Raw genomic sequence first — 12,046 nt, 5'->3', positions numbered from 1 at the left:
CCTTTTCAGGTGTATGCTTAGACTGCCATTACCAAAATATATTATCCTCACTATTTCCCATCTCCTCCATTTATTACTGTCAGTGTCCCATACTTGCATCTGAATATTTTTTACCAATTCCCTTGCATTACCAAATGATACCCCCCCAAATGGATTTTAAAAGAGAAGTGCCAATCACATATTTTGGTTAGACAAAATGACCTTAGCCAAGACAGAAAGCAACTGCTTCACTATTTAATAGGTGAATGTTCCAGAATTCTAGGATTTATAACTAAGTAAGAAAAGATGGAACTTTCTCAAAACCTTTCTGTTTGATCCGGCTTGTGTACCTCAGGAACCATCCAAGCTTTAGTTGGTAGAAATTCTTCCTGGCATCTAGCAAATCATTAGTCTATATTCCTAATTTCTAGTACCATGGAAGGTTTTATCCCTCACTCAGTTTTCAAGATTATTTAAATATGAGTTTTGGAAAACAAATAAAGTGTCTGTAACAGCTGCCACCTTACCTGGAAATTTCATCTTCATAGAAATTGTAATAGCAACTGGGAGAAGAAATATTTTTTGGTAGTTTTTTTTGTCTCACATAGTATTAATTTTAATTTCTTTTTTTTATTGTTTCCTATTACAATGGTCTCATTTTCCCCCATTGTTCTCCCCTACCACCCATCCCACCCTCTCCCACATTTAATCCCCACCCTATTGTCCATGTCCATTGGTCATTCATAGTAGTTCCTGGATGAGAATCTTCACCTTCTTCTCATATTGCCCCACCCCGTCTGCCCTGGTAACTATCAGTCTGTTCCTTGTTTACATGCCACTGATTCTATTTTGCTCCTTGGTTAGTTTGTTCATTAGTTTCCAGTATTAGGTGATATCATATGGTATATGTCTTTCACTGCATGGCTTATTTCACTAAGCATAATACTCCCCAGTTCCAATCATGTTGTTGCAAAAGGTAGGAGTTTTTTCTTCTTTTCTTTCTTCTGCATAGTATTCCATTGTAGAATATACCACAGTTTTTCGATCCACTCATCTACTTATGGCTATTTACACTGTTACTAGCACTTGTATATTGTAAATAGCACTGCTATGAACATAGGGGTGCATAGGTTCTTTTGAATTGGTGTTTCAGGATTCTTTAGGTATAAAGCAAGCAATGGAATCACTGGATCAAAAGGCAGTTCTAGTTTTAGTTTTTTGAGGAACTTTCCTAATGTTTTTATTGTGGCTACACCAGTTTGCATTCCCACAAAAAGTTCACTGGGGTTCCCTTTTCTCCATGTCCTAACTAGTACTTGTTGTTTCTTGATTTGTTTATGACAGTAATTCTGAAAAATGTGAGGTGGTCTCTTATTGTGGTTTTAATGTACATCTCTATGATGCCTAGAGATGTTGAGTACCCTTTCATATGCTTATGGGCCCTCTGTATGTCCTCCATGGAGAATTGTCTTTTCAGGTCCTTTGTCCATTTTTTCATTTGGTTGTCTGTCTTTCTGGTCTTGAGTTCTATAAGTTCTTTATATATTTTGGAGATCAAACCCTTGTCAAGGTATCATTGGCAGATATGCTTTCCCATATGGTTAGTTCCCTTTTCATCTTGCTGATGTTTTCTTTACTGAGCAGAAATGTTTTAGTTTGAAATAGTCCCATTGGTTTATTCTTTCCTTTATTTCCCTTGCTTTAGGAGATGTAATGGTGAAAATGTTGCTACGCGGGATATCTGAAATTTTTCTGCCTATGTTTTCCTCTAGGACTTTTATGGTGTCATAGCTTACATTTAAGTCTTTGATCTATCTTGAGTATATTCTCGAGTGTGGTGTAAGTTGGTGGTCTAGTCTCATTTTTTTGCTCATCCCTGTGCAGTTCTCTCAGCATCTTTTGTTGAAGAGGCTCTTTTCACTCCATTCTATGCTTCTTCCCTCTTTGTCAAGTATTAGTTGACCGTATAGTCCTGGGTTAATTTCTGGACTCTCTTTTATGTTCCATTGATCTATATGTCTGTTCTTATGAAGTACCAGACTTTTGATCACAGTGGCTTTGTAGTATAATTTGATGTCTGGTATTGTGATTTCTCCTGCTATGTTCTTCTGTCTCAAGATTGCTGCTGCAATTTGAGATTGTTTTTGGTTCCATGTAAATTTTTGAAGTATTTTTTCTAGGTCTGTAAAATATGTCACTGGTATTTTAAGCAGGATTGCATTGAATCTATAAATTGCTTTGGGTAGTATGCACATTTTGATGACATTGATTCTTCCCATCCATGAACATGGTATATGCTTCCATTTATTTGTATCATCCTTAATTTCTATCTTCAGTGTTATGTAGGTTTCTAAGTACAGGTCTTTTATCTCTTTGGTTAAATTTATTTTTAGGTACTTTATTTTTCTTGTTGCTATAGTAAAAGGAATTTTTTCTACTTTCTATCACTGACTTTTAATTGTTGGTGTACAGAAATATATTCTATTTCTGAATACTGACTTGGTACTGTTATTTTGCCAAATTCACTTATTATGTGGAGTAGTTTTTAGTGGAGTCTATAGGGTTTTCTAGGTAAACTATTATGTTATCTGCAAATAATGACAGTTTTACTTTTTCTTTTCCAATTTGGATGCCTTTTATTTCTTTTTCTTGTCTGATTGCTGTGGCTAGAACTACCAAGTCTATGTTGAATAGAAGTGGAGAGAGTGGACATACTTGTCTTGTTCCTAATCTCATGGGGAATGCTTTCAGTTTTTTCCCATTGAATATGACGCTGGCTTGAGGTTCTCATATATGGCCTTTATTATCTTGAGGTATGCTCCCTCTAATCCCATTTTGCTGAGTGGCTACACCATAAAACGGTGTTGTACATTATCAAATGCCTTTTCCCCATCTATTGATGAAATCATGTGGTTTTTGTCTTTCATTTTGGTTATGTGGTATATTATGTTTATTGATTTGCAAATATTAAACTATCCTTGCATCCCTAGGATTAATCTCACTTGATTGTGGTGTATAATCTTTTTAATATGTTGCTGGATCTAGTTTGCCAGTATTTTGTTAAGAATTTTTACATCTATATTCATCAGCAATATTGGCCTGCAGTTTTCTCTTTGTTGTGTCTTGACCTGGTTTTAGAATTAGGGTAATATTGATTTTATAGGAAGAGTTTGAGAGTCTTTCCTCTTCTGGGATTTTTTTTGGAATACTTTGAGAAAAATATGAGTTAGTTCTTCCCTAAATGTTTTGTAAAACTCACTTGTGAAACCATCCATTCCAGGGTTTTTGTGTGCTGGGTGTTTTTTGATCACTGAGTGAATTTCACTAGCTGTTATTGGTCTATTCAGAATTTCTGCTTCTTCTTAATTCACACTTGGAAGATTAAATGTTTCCAGAAATTTGTACATTTCACCCAGGTTGTCAAATTTCTTGTCACATAGTTGTTTATAAGTAATTTCTTACAATCCTTTGTATTTCTGTCATATTGGTTGTAATTTATCCTCTTTAATTTTTGATTTTGTTTATTTGGGTCCTCTCCCTATTTTTCTTGATGAGCCTGGTTGAAGACCTATTTTGTTTATCTTTTCAAAGAGTCAGATCCTGATTTTACTGATCTTTTGAATTGTTTGTTTAGTCTCTATGTCATTTAATTTTGCTCTGATCTTGATGATTTCCTTTCTTCTACTCACTCTGGGCTGTGTGTTGTTGTTCTAGTTCTTGTAGCTGTAGGGTTAGATTTTTTATTTGAGATTCTTCTATCTTTTTTAGGTAGGCCTGTATTGTCATGAACTTCCCTCTCATGACTTTCTTTGCTCATCCAATAGGTTTTAGACTGTTATGTGTCCATTGTTATTTATTTCCAGAAACTTTTTGATTTCGTCCCTGATGTCATTGTTAACCCATTCATTATTTAATACCAAAAGATTTATTCTACATTAGTTTGAATTTTTTTTAATTCTTTTTTCTTCAGATGATTTCTAGTTTCAAGCCATTGTTATCTGAGAAGATGCTTGATATACTTTCAATTTTCTTGAATTTGTTGAGGGTTGTTTGTTTCCTACCATGTGGTCTATCTTGAAAAATGTTCCATGTGCACTTGAAAAGAGTGTATATTTTACTTCTTTGGAGTGAAAAGTTCTATATATATATCAATTAAGTCCATTTCATCTAGAGTGTTGTTTAATGCATCAATATACTTGGTGTTTCTTTGCCTCAAAGATCTATCTATTGTTGGAAATAGGCTGTTAAAGTCCCCTATTATAAGTGTGTTGCTGTCGATATCCTTTTTGTGGTCTTCCAAGATTTTTCTTATATATTTGTGTGTTCCTATGTTGGGATCATATATGTTTATCAAGGTTATATCTTCTTGATGGATTGTTCCCTTAAGTATTGTGAAATGTTCTTTATGTCTTTTTATAGCCTTTGTTGTGAAAACTATTTTGTCTGATATAAGTATTGCTACCACAGCTTTTTATTTTTATTTTTTTGATGTCTATTTGCTTGTAATAGTCTTTCCATCCCTTTACTTTCACTCTGTATAGATCTTTTGTTCTGAGGTGGGTCTCTGGTAGACAGTATATCTCTGGGTCATGTTTTCATATCCATTCTGCTATCCTATGTCTTTTGATTGGAACATTTAATCCATTTACATTTAAGGTTATTATTGATTGGTACTTATTCATTGTGATTTTTTCTTTTTTACCTGTGTTCTTTTCTCTCTCTCTTTTTCTTCTTCTTCTTAAAGTGTTACATTTAGCATCTTATGCAGTGCTGGTTTGATGGAGATGTAATCTTTTAGTCTTCCTTTGTCTGGGAAACTCTTTATTTCACTGTCCATTTTGAAAGAGAGCCTTTCTGGGTAGAGTAGTCTTGATTGTAGGCCTTTGTTTTCCATTGCTTGAAATATTTTTTGCCATTCTCTTCTGGCTTGTAGTGTTTCCATTGAGAAATCAGCTGACAGCCTTATCAGAGCTTTCTTGTATGTTATTTGCTGTTTTTCTCTTGTTGTCTTTTGATTTCTCTCTTTGTCTTTGAATGTTGCCATTTTAGTTATGATGTTCTTTGGAGTGGGCCTCCTTGGGTTCATCTTCATTGGGATTCTCTGTGCTTCCTGTGTTTGTGAGACTTCTCCCCCCTCACGTTTGGGGAGTTTTCTGTCATTACTTTTTCAATCAGGTTTTCTATCCCTTGTTCCTCTTCTTCTCCTTCTGGTATCCCTATCATATGGATATTAGTATGATTCATGTCATCCTGCAACTCTCTTAAACGCTCTTCATTTTCTTCAGTCTTTGTTCATTTTGTTGCCCTGTCTGGTAATTTTTTTCTATGTTGTCCTCTAACTCACTGATCTGGTCCTCTGATTCATTTAATCTGCTTTTGATATCTTCTCCTGTGTTCTTCAGTTCAGAAATTGTATTCTTCATTTTTTTCCTGGCTCTTATTGATAGTTCCTATGTCCTTTTTAATACTGGTGTAGTTCTCAGTAAGTTTCTTGTCTCTTCCCTGACGTTCTTTTAGTTTCCCTGGAGGTCATTGCCATTTTCTCTGAGTTTTTTTTTTTTTTTTTAGTTCATTAAGCTTTCTTATTACAATTGTTTTTAATTCCATGTTGGATAGTTTGCTTGCTTCTATTTCATATCTCCTTCTTTCTGGGAATTCCTCCCTTTTTTTTCAATTGGGTGTTGTTTCTTATTCTCCCCATTTTATGTGGCTCTTCTGTTTGTTTCTGCTTCTTAGATTGATCTTCTTTAAATTCCTGATTTTGTGTTGTGACTTTCTGTGGTAGGAGTTCTTTGGGATTCAGTGGTGCAGACTTCTTGATCTCCTGAACTTTATGCTCTTGGGATGCCCTTTATGCCTTTTATTTTGACTGTATGGTATTATTTTGGTTTTGCTTGCTGTTGTGTTGCTCTTTGGTAGGTCCTTCCCTCCAGCTAGCTGACTGAGTCACTCCACCTACTTGCTTTTGTAAACAATTATTGAGCGGCTGCTAAAACAAAGCCACCTGCCCAGGCAATAATTCCACACCCACAAAGATATCCCCCACCCTCAACAACCATATCAACTACTAATGAGTCAGTATTAATAAGTATGTAATGAGATTGAGACTATTATAAGAGAGGAAAAGCAAATAAGAGTTGACTAATTGAAAGAAAAATGATTTTTGAGAGGGGAGTAGGGAGCAATAATAGTAGTGAGTGGGGACAAGTCAATGAAAAAAAGAAAGTAAAATTTATACTATATATTAAAAAGGGAGGGAAGAAGGCAGAATGAATTAAGAGAGGGAAAATGTGTAGTATTAGGTTTAAACAGAAATTGTAATATATATATATATATATATATATATATATATATATATATATATATATATATATATACATATATAGTGTTTGTATAGTGTTTGTCAGAAGGAAAACTCTGACTCCAAAAAACCTCCGCTGCCTTGCGGCATACCTCTTCAGGGGAAAGGCTAAGGGAGTAAACCCCGACAGAAAATCCGGAGCCGGAGTCCCTAAGGCGGTTTGACGTTGTAGTCAACACCGGCAACTCCTGTGGCGCACCTGAACCCAAGCTGTATCGACTCCGTCTTTCCCTTGGACCCTTCAGCTGCGAAGAGAGGGGGGGACTGCTGCATGGGCAACAGCAGACCCTCCATATTACCCTGCCCAGGCTCTGTAGCTTCAGCATCATCGCAAGATGTCGATTCAACACGGGAGGAGACAGATACCATGTCACTCCCGAGTCGGACTGCACAGCCATTCTCGGCGGTGCAGATAGACTCTTAAGAAGCTACACCATCGTCTCTCGAGACGGACGGCTGCCGACGACGACGACGAGTGTTTGTATGTGTGAGAACCAACACACAGATACACACACACACACACACACACACACACACAGAAAGAGAGAGAGAGAGAGAGTATTAATAAGGAAGATGAATAAGAAGATAATGAAGAAAAAAAAGGCCTCAAATTAGAGGAAAAAAATTCACTACAGCACTAATAGTAACTTCTGAGCTAAGATTAATGTAGGTGTGATGAGAGTAAGAGGTAAAAAAGAAATAGAAGTTTAAGAGATGTCTGGAGGAAAGGGAAGTGATTTTGAGGTGATAGAGGGAATAGGAATACTTAGAGTGAAGAATGAAAACCAGGATAAGACAGGAAAATTTCAGATTTAAAGTGAAAGAAGGAAGGAGCTAGAGGAAGATACAGATGGATTAGGAGAGGAGAACAATAAGATTTGAGATTTGAAATATCATAATAGTGAATATCTGTGAATACAGTTGCAGGAGTGTCACAGATTTATCAAAGTGGGGATAGAGTAAGTGTATTTTATGATTGAAAAAAGAAGAGGCTGGAGAGGTAAAAAAAATGAGTGCTGATTGGAAATGAGTGGTAGTAAGAGAAAATATAGAATTTAAAACAAACATAAAAGGAGAAAATCAAATGGTAAAATTGATTGAGAAGAGGCAGGAGCAAAATATGAGATTTAAAATAATCTATAACATAAAGGCTATTTACTTATAATGCATAGAGTGGGAGAACAAAGAATGACTATTTAAAGGATATGTAGGAGAAGGTCACAGTGGAATTTGTCTTTGTATTTCTCTATTTTTTTCACTCTCTTCTCTTTTTGAAACTGCTCTATGAACTTCAGGTTGTATCCAAGTCTGGATCTAGGCAGCCTAATCTCAACTATTGGTGCTTTTCTGCCAGGGTGTCTCTCTTTCACTGCTTAGTCACTCTGTAATCCAAAGTCAGGCTTAAGCACCATGGGGTGGGGCTGAGTGTTTTCTGCAGGTGGCACTAATGATTCCCCTCTGGCTATTTACAATGGGAGGAGAGTGATCTCCCTAAGTGGTTTCTCCCACAGCACAAAAGGTCCAGTTCACCTCTCACCCCTAACAGAACCCAAGGCAAGTGTGCACGCGAGCTCCCCCTAAGAATCTCACCATTCCACAAGCTGTTCCTCCCTTGTCAGTGAAAAAAATATTGCTTTAGCCTCAGAGCCTCTAGGAGGGCAGCAATCACCCCAAATGATTTCTTCTGCAACACTCAAAGTCCACCTCACATCCCCACTGGAGCCCAGAGCAAGTGCCCGTGTGAGTTCCCCTTAAGGTTCTCACTGGGCCTCCAGCTGTTCCTCCCCAGTAGGTGAAAACAAACTAACAAACAAAAAAACAAAATTTTTCTTTATACCTCTTAGAGCCAGACTCCTCCTGGCTTACTCTCAGTTCTGCTAGTGGGCCCAGCCTGAGTTTCAGTCCCCAAACCTCTCAGGAAAAACCTGCTGGGTACTGTAAAATCTTTCTGTGCTAAGAGCCACCTTCTGCAGGTTCCAGGCTGGCAATACATGCCTTCTGCAATATGCACCTGACAGTTGCAGAAAGCAGCCTCCTGGATCTGCCCACAGCCACAAAACTCAACTCCTGGCAGTGTTCAGTGTTTGGGTGACAGAACCCACAGGCTGCCTCAATTGAAACAGAACCCACAGGCTGTTCAGTTATGAGGGGCCTGAATGACCACTGCCAGAAGCATAATTCTCAATTCCAGAGTTCGGTTAAAAGAAAAAGAATTATCTATTTAAAGGTTATAGAGACTTAGATTATTGACAGATTTCTGCTGTTAAAGCACCCACAAACACATAGTTCTGCCTCCTTCTGCCAAACCAGGCTAGTTTTAGAAAAGTCAGAGATACAATTTTCCTACTTCCCAGACACACTTCAGTTTTACCAAATCTCCCAATCATTCGAGCCTGATTGGGGAGATTTTGCCTGTTTTGCAGTGCTCTCCAGCTCCATGTGGAGTTCCCAGCCTCTTTGTAAACCACATGGATTTCTACTCTCTGCAAACCACGAGGTTCTCCCCTCCAAAATGGCTGCCATCTTATTTTTAAACCACTGACCATGGCCTGTGATGCAGTGGGCATGATAACCAGTTCTGACATTTCACAGAATCTTGCACAGGCCCTGTATGCTCTTTCCTCACCATTCCATGATTAACACCCCTTCCATCACCTTGGCACCTTGGAAGAACTAAAGTTATTTGCATAACTAAGACACTAGCTACCAGCAATAGATATGCAAAGGCATCTTGAAAGCTTTCCCCTCCTCTCCATCCCCCAACCTGCAGGCTCTGGAGATTTTGGGGAACTCCACTCTGTAACCATTTCCTCCTTTCAGACTTAAGACTCTTTATAATCTTATAAAGGATAATGGCTGAAGGTCTCATGCTCCTCTAGCTACTTCCTGCTATACATGGTCATCGCTCTACATACCCTTGGGCCCAGAAATCCATAACAGAGTTGAGGTCAGTGGGAAGAGGATGACCTTCCACATGGGGAAGGATTTTGTGGAATCCAGGTCAGCTGGCTGTCCACAGGCAGTGACATGTTCGGATTCCAAAGGCTGGCACTGCTGGACAAGCTGGTATATCCTTGTCACATTCTGGGGTCAACAGATTTGGAAATAGGGTTAAAAAGCATAATTAAAACAATAATTATTAAATGACAAAAAGCAGGGATTAATTATTCAATTTCCTACATTAGGAAAAAAAAGGCTCTTCTGGAGGAAGGTGTGCAAGTCACATCACACCTGTCTGCCCTTTTGCCCACTATACTTAGTTTGGGCTGAGGGGAACACTTTCAGATTTCCCCCTATCAGACCTTTGGGCCCTTTTGTCTAAGCCATTAATACAGAAAAGAGAAACCAGTTTTAAAGTGAAGCCCATGGACCACCTCATACTTCACCAACCCAACCACTTAGTTCAGCCAAACTGTTGAGTCTCAGGAGGCAGCGATGCAGATGGGTTTCTTAAGTGAGGCATGTACATACAATTACTCAGGTAATGAGATCACAGGCTTATGCCCTATGAAAACAGAAGGAAGAACACACATGTTAATTTACACAAAACAACCCACAAACCAGTCTCCAAATCTGCAAGACTGTCTTATTGGGAAGACATCCATTTGCAAGGCATTTGACATTCTTCTTGCCTGTAAATTAAGAATCTTTGATGATGTCACAAACACCGTTTAACTTTCAAATGAAAACAAACTTGAAAACAGTTAGCTGCACCAGTTTACAGTCCACCACTGAACATTTTGATTTGCCTTGAATTATGATTTCTCTCCTTAAGATCACCCTCATTGTCATTAAAGGGACTGCATTGAGTCCAGTTTTAATTTATCCTGTTCATTTGCATAAACACAACAAGAGCAGCAGTTGATCACATATGATCTTTAAGTCTGCTTTGCTGGAACTTACATAAGGAACCTTCAGGCTGACTTTCAGTCTGCCCTTCAGGGCATAGAAACTGAGCCACATACCTGCCATTCTGCCTTGCCTGTGAACACATGTCTTTTCCAAGTCCTTTGGGTTTTCCATTGTGCCTTAAGGTTCCTTCTAGCCATCTTTCAGGAAAGCAAACTTTATTCCTTCCCTGGGAAGATTGCCATGAACTGCACAATCAACCAAGTAACAGGCCTTTTTTCCCATGGGCTTTTATTACCTTCAAAAGTCAATCCCAGTTCCTCAGGGCTTTTTGGTAACAACCAGAGCGCAGGCATGCCTCCTTAGGCATTACATTCCAGTAAAAGTCTTGGTTCACAAAACTACCATTAGCAAGTGTCTTATTAGTTTTATACAAAGAACCTTATGTCATTACTGAATTCTTCAGAATGCCAAATTCTGGAGGGATCAGGTAGGGAGAGAAAGATACAGTGTGAAAAAAAAATCCTTGTCCTTCTAATATTCACTAAAATTGCATTTCCATATTTTACATTATCTTTTTTTTTCTTTTATTTTTTGGTTTTTCAATTACAGTTGTCCCATTTTTCACCCATTGTCCCCCCCCCAGCCCAGCCCTTCTCCCACAATCATATCCCTCCCTGTTGTCCATGTCCATGAGTCATTTATACATGTTCCTTGACTAGACTCTTCCCTTACTTATCCCCCTTCTCTCCCTCCACCCTTCCCCCTATTGATTGTTATTCTACTCTTTGTCCTATTTAGTTTGTTTGTTTGTGTTGCTCTTTAGTTTCCTGTATTAGGTGATATCATATGGTACTTTTCTTTCTTTGCCTGGCTTATTTCACTGAGCATATTTCTCTCTAGTTCCATCCATGTTGTCGCAAATGGCAGGAGTTCCTTCTTTCTCTCTGCTACATAGTATTCCATTGTGTAAATGTACCACAGTTTTTTGATCCACTCATCTACAGATGGGCACTTAGGCTGTTTCCAGTAATTAGCTATTGTAAATAGTACTGCTATGACCATAGGGGTGCATAAGTTTTTTTTGAATTAGGGTTTTAGGATTTTTCAGGTATAATCCTAGCAGTGGAATCACTGGTTCAAAAGGCAGTTCCATTTTCTTTTGTTCACATTCCTGAATGTGAAATTTAACTTTCCCTAGGAAACCTCAATTTTACTTTCAGAGCATAAACAGAGCAATAATTCAAAACGCAGAAAGCTAGCCATTTCCTCACCAGTGTGTCCACTGCCCTCCTAGACAGGTGTGCCCTTTCAGTTCTGGTCCCTTGGCAGAGACATGCCCACTAGCTCAGGCTGAAATGCTCATCAGCCCTGAATGACCCTTCCTGGGTCCTGGATAGCAAAGGCATTCTCCTCAACCGGTTTACAGATGACCTTTCCTAGGTCTGATTGGCCAAAACAGATATAGAGAATTCCAGAACAGAACAGAGGTACCCTTTTTGCCTACCAGTTCACTAACTGGTCTCTTGGCAAAGGCATGCCCTCTCACCAATCTACAGACAACCTTTCCTAGGTCTCATTGACCAAAAACAGATACAGAGAATTCCAGAAAAGAACAGAACAAAATTCAGTACATATTATATTCCCATAAAATCAGACCACAAGCAGCTGAGGTTTTCTCTTACCCAGATTTAAAAACTTTCACAACCTTTCCATATATTTACCCATTCATATTTAATCATAATACACTTTTCATCCTAGTTCTTTTCTACACTGTGAAGGACTATGCTGAAACTCAGTAACTGGTAACTAAAAGTACCTAGGTTTCCAAGCACATGCATAAAGCAAAAGAAACAT

This window comes from Furipterus horrens, unplaced genomic scaffold (assembly GCF_987537825.1).
Source record: "Furipterus horrens unplaced genomic scaffold, mFurHor1.1.pri manual_scaffold_9, whole genome shotgun sequence".
Taxonomy (NCBI): Eukaryota; Metazoa; Chordata; class Mammalia; order Chiroptera; family Furipteridae; genus Furipterus; species Furipterus horrens.
This window is presented reverse-complemented; position numbering follows the sequence as displayed.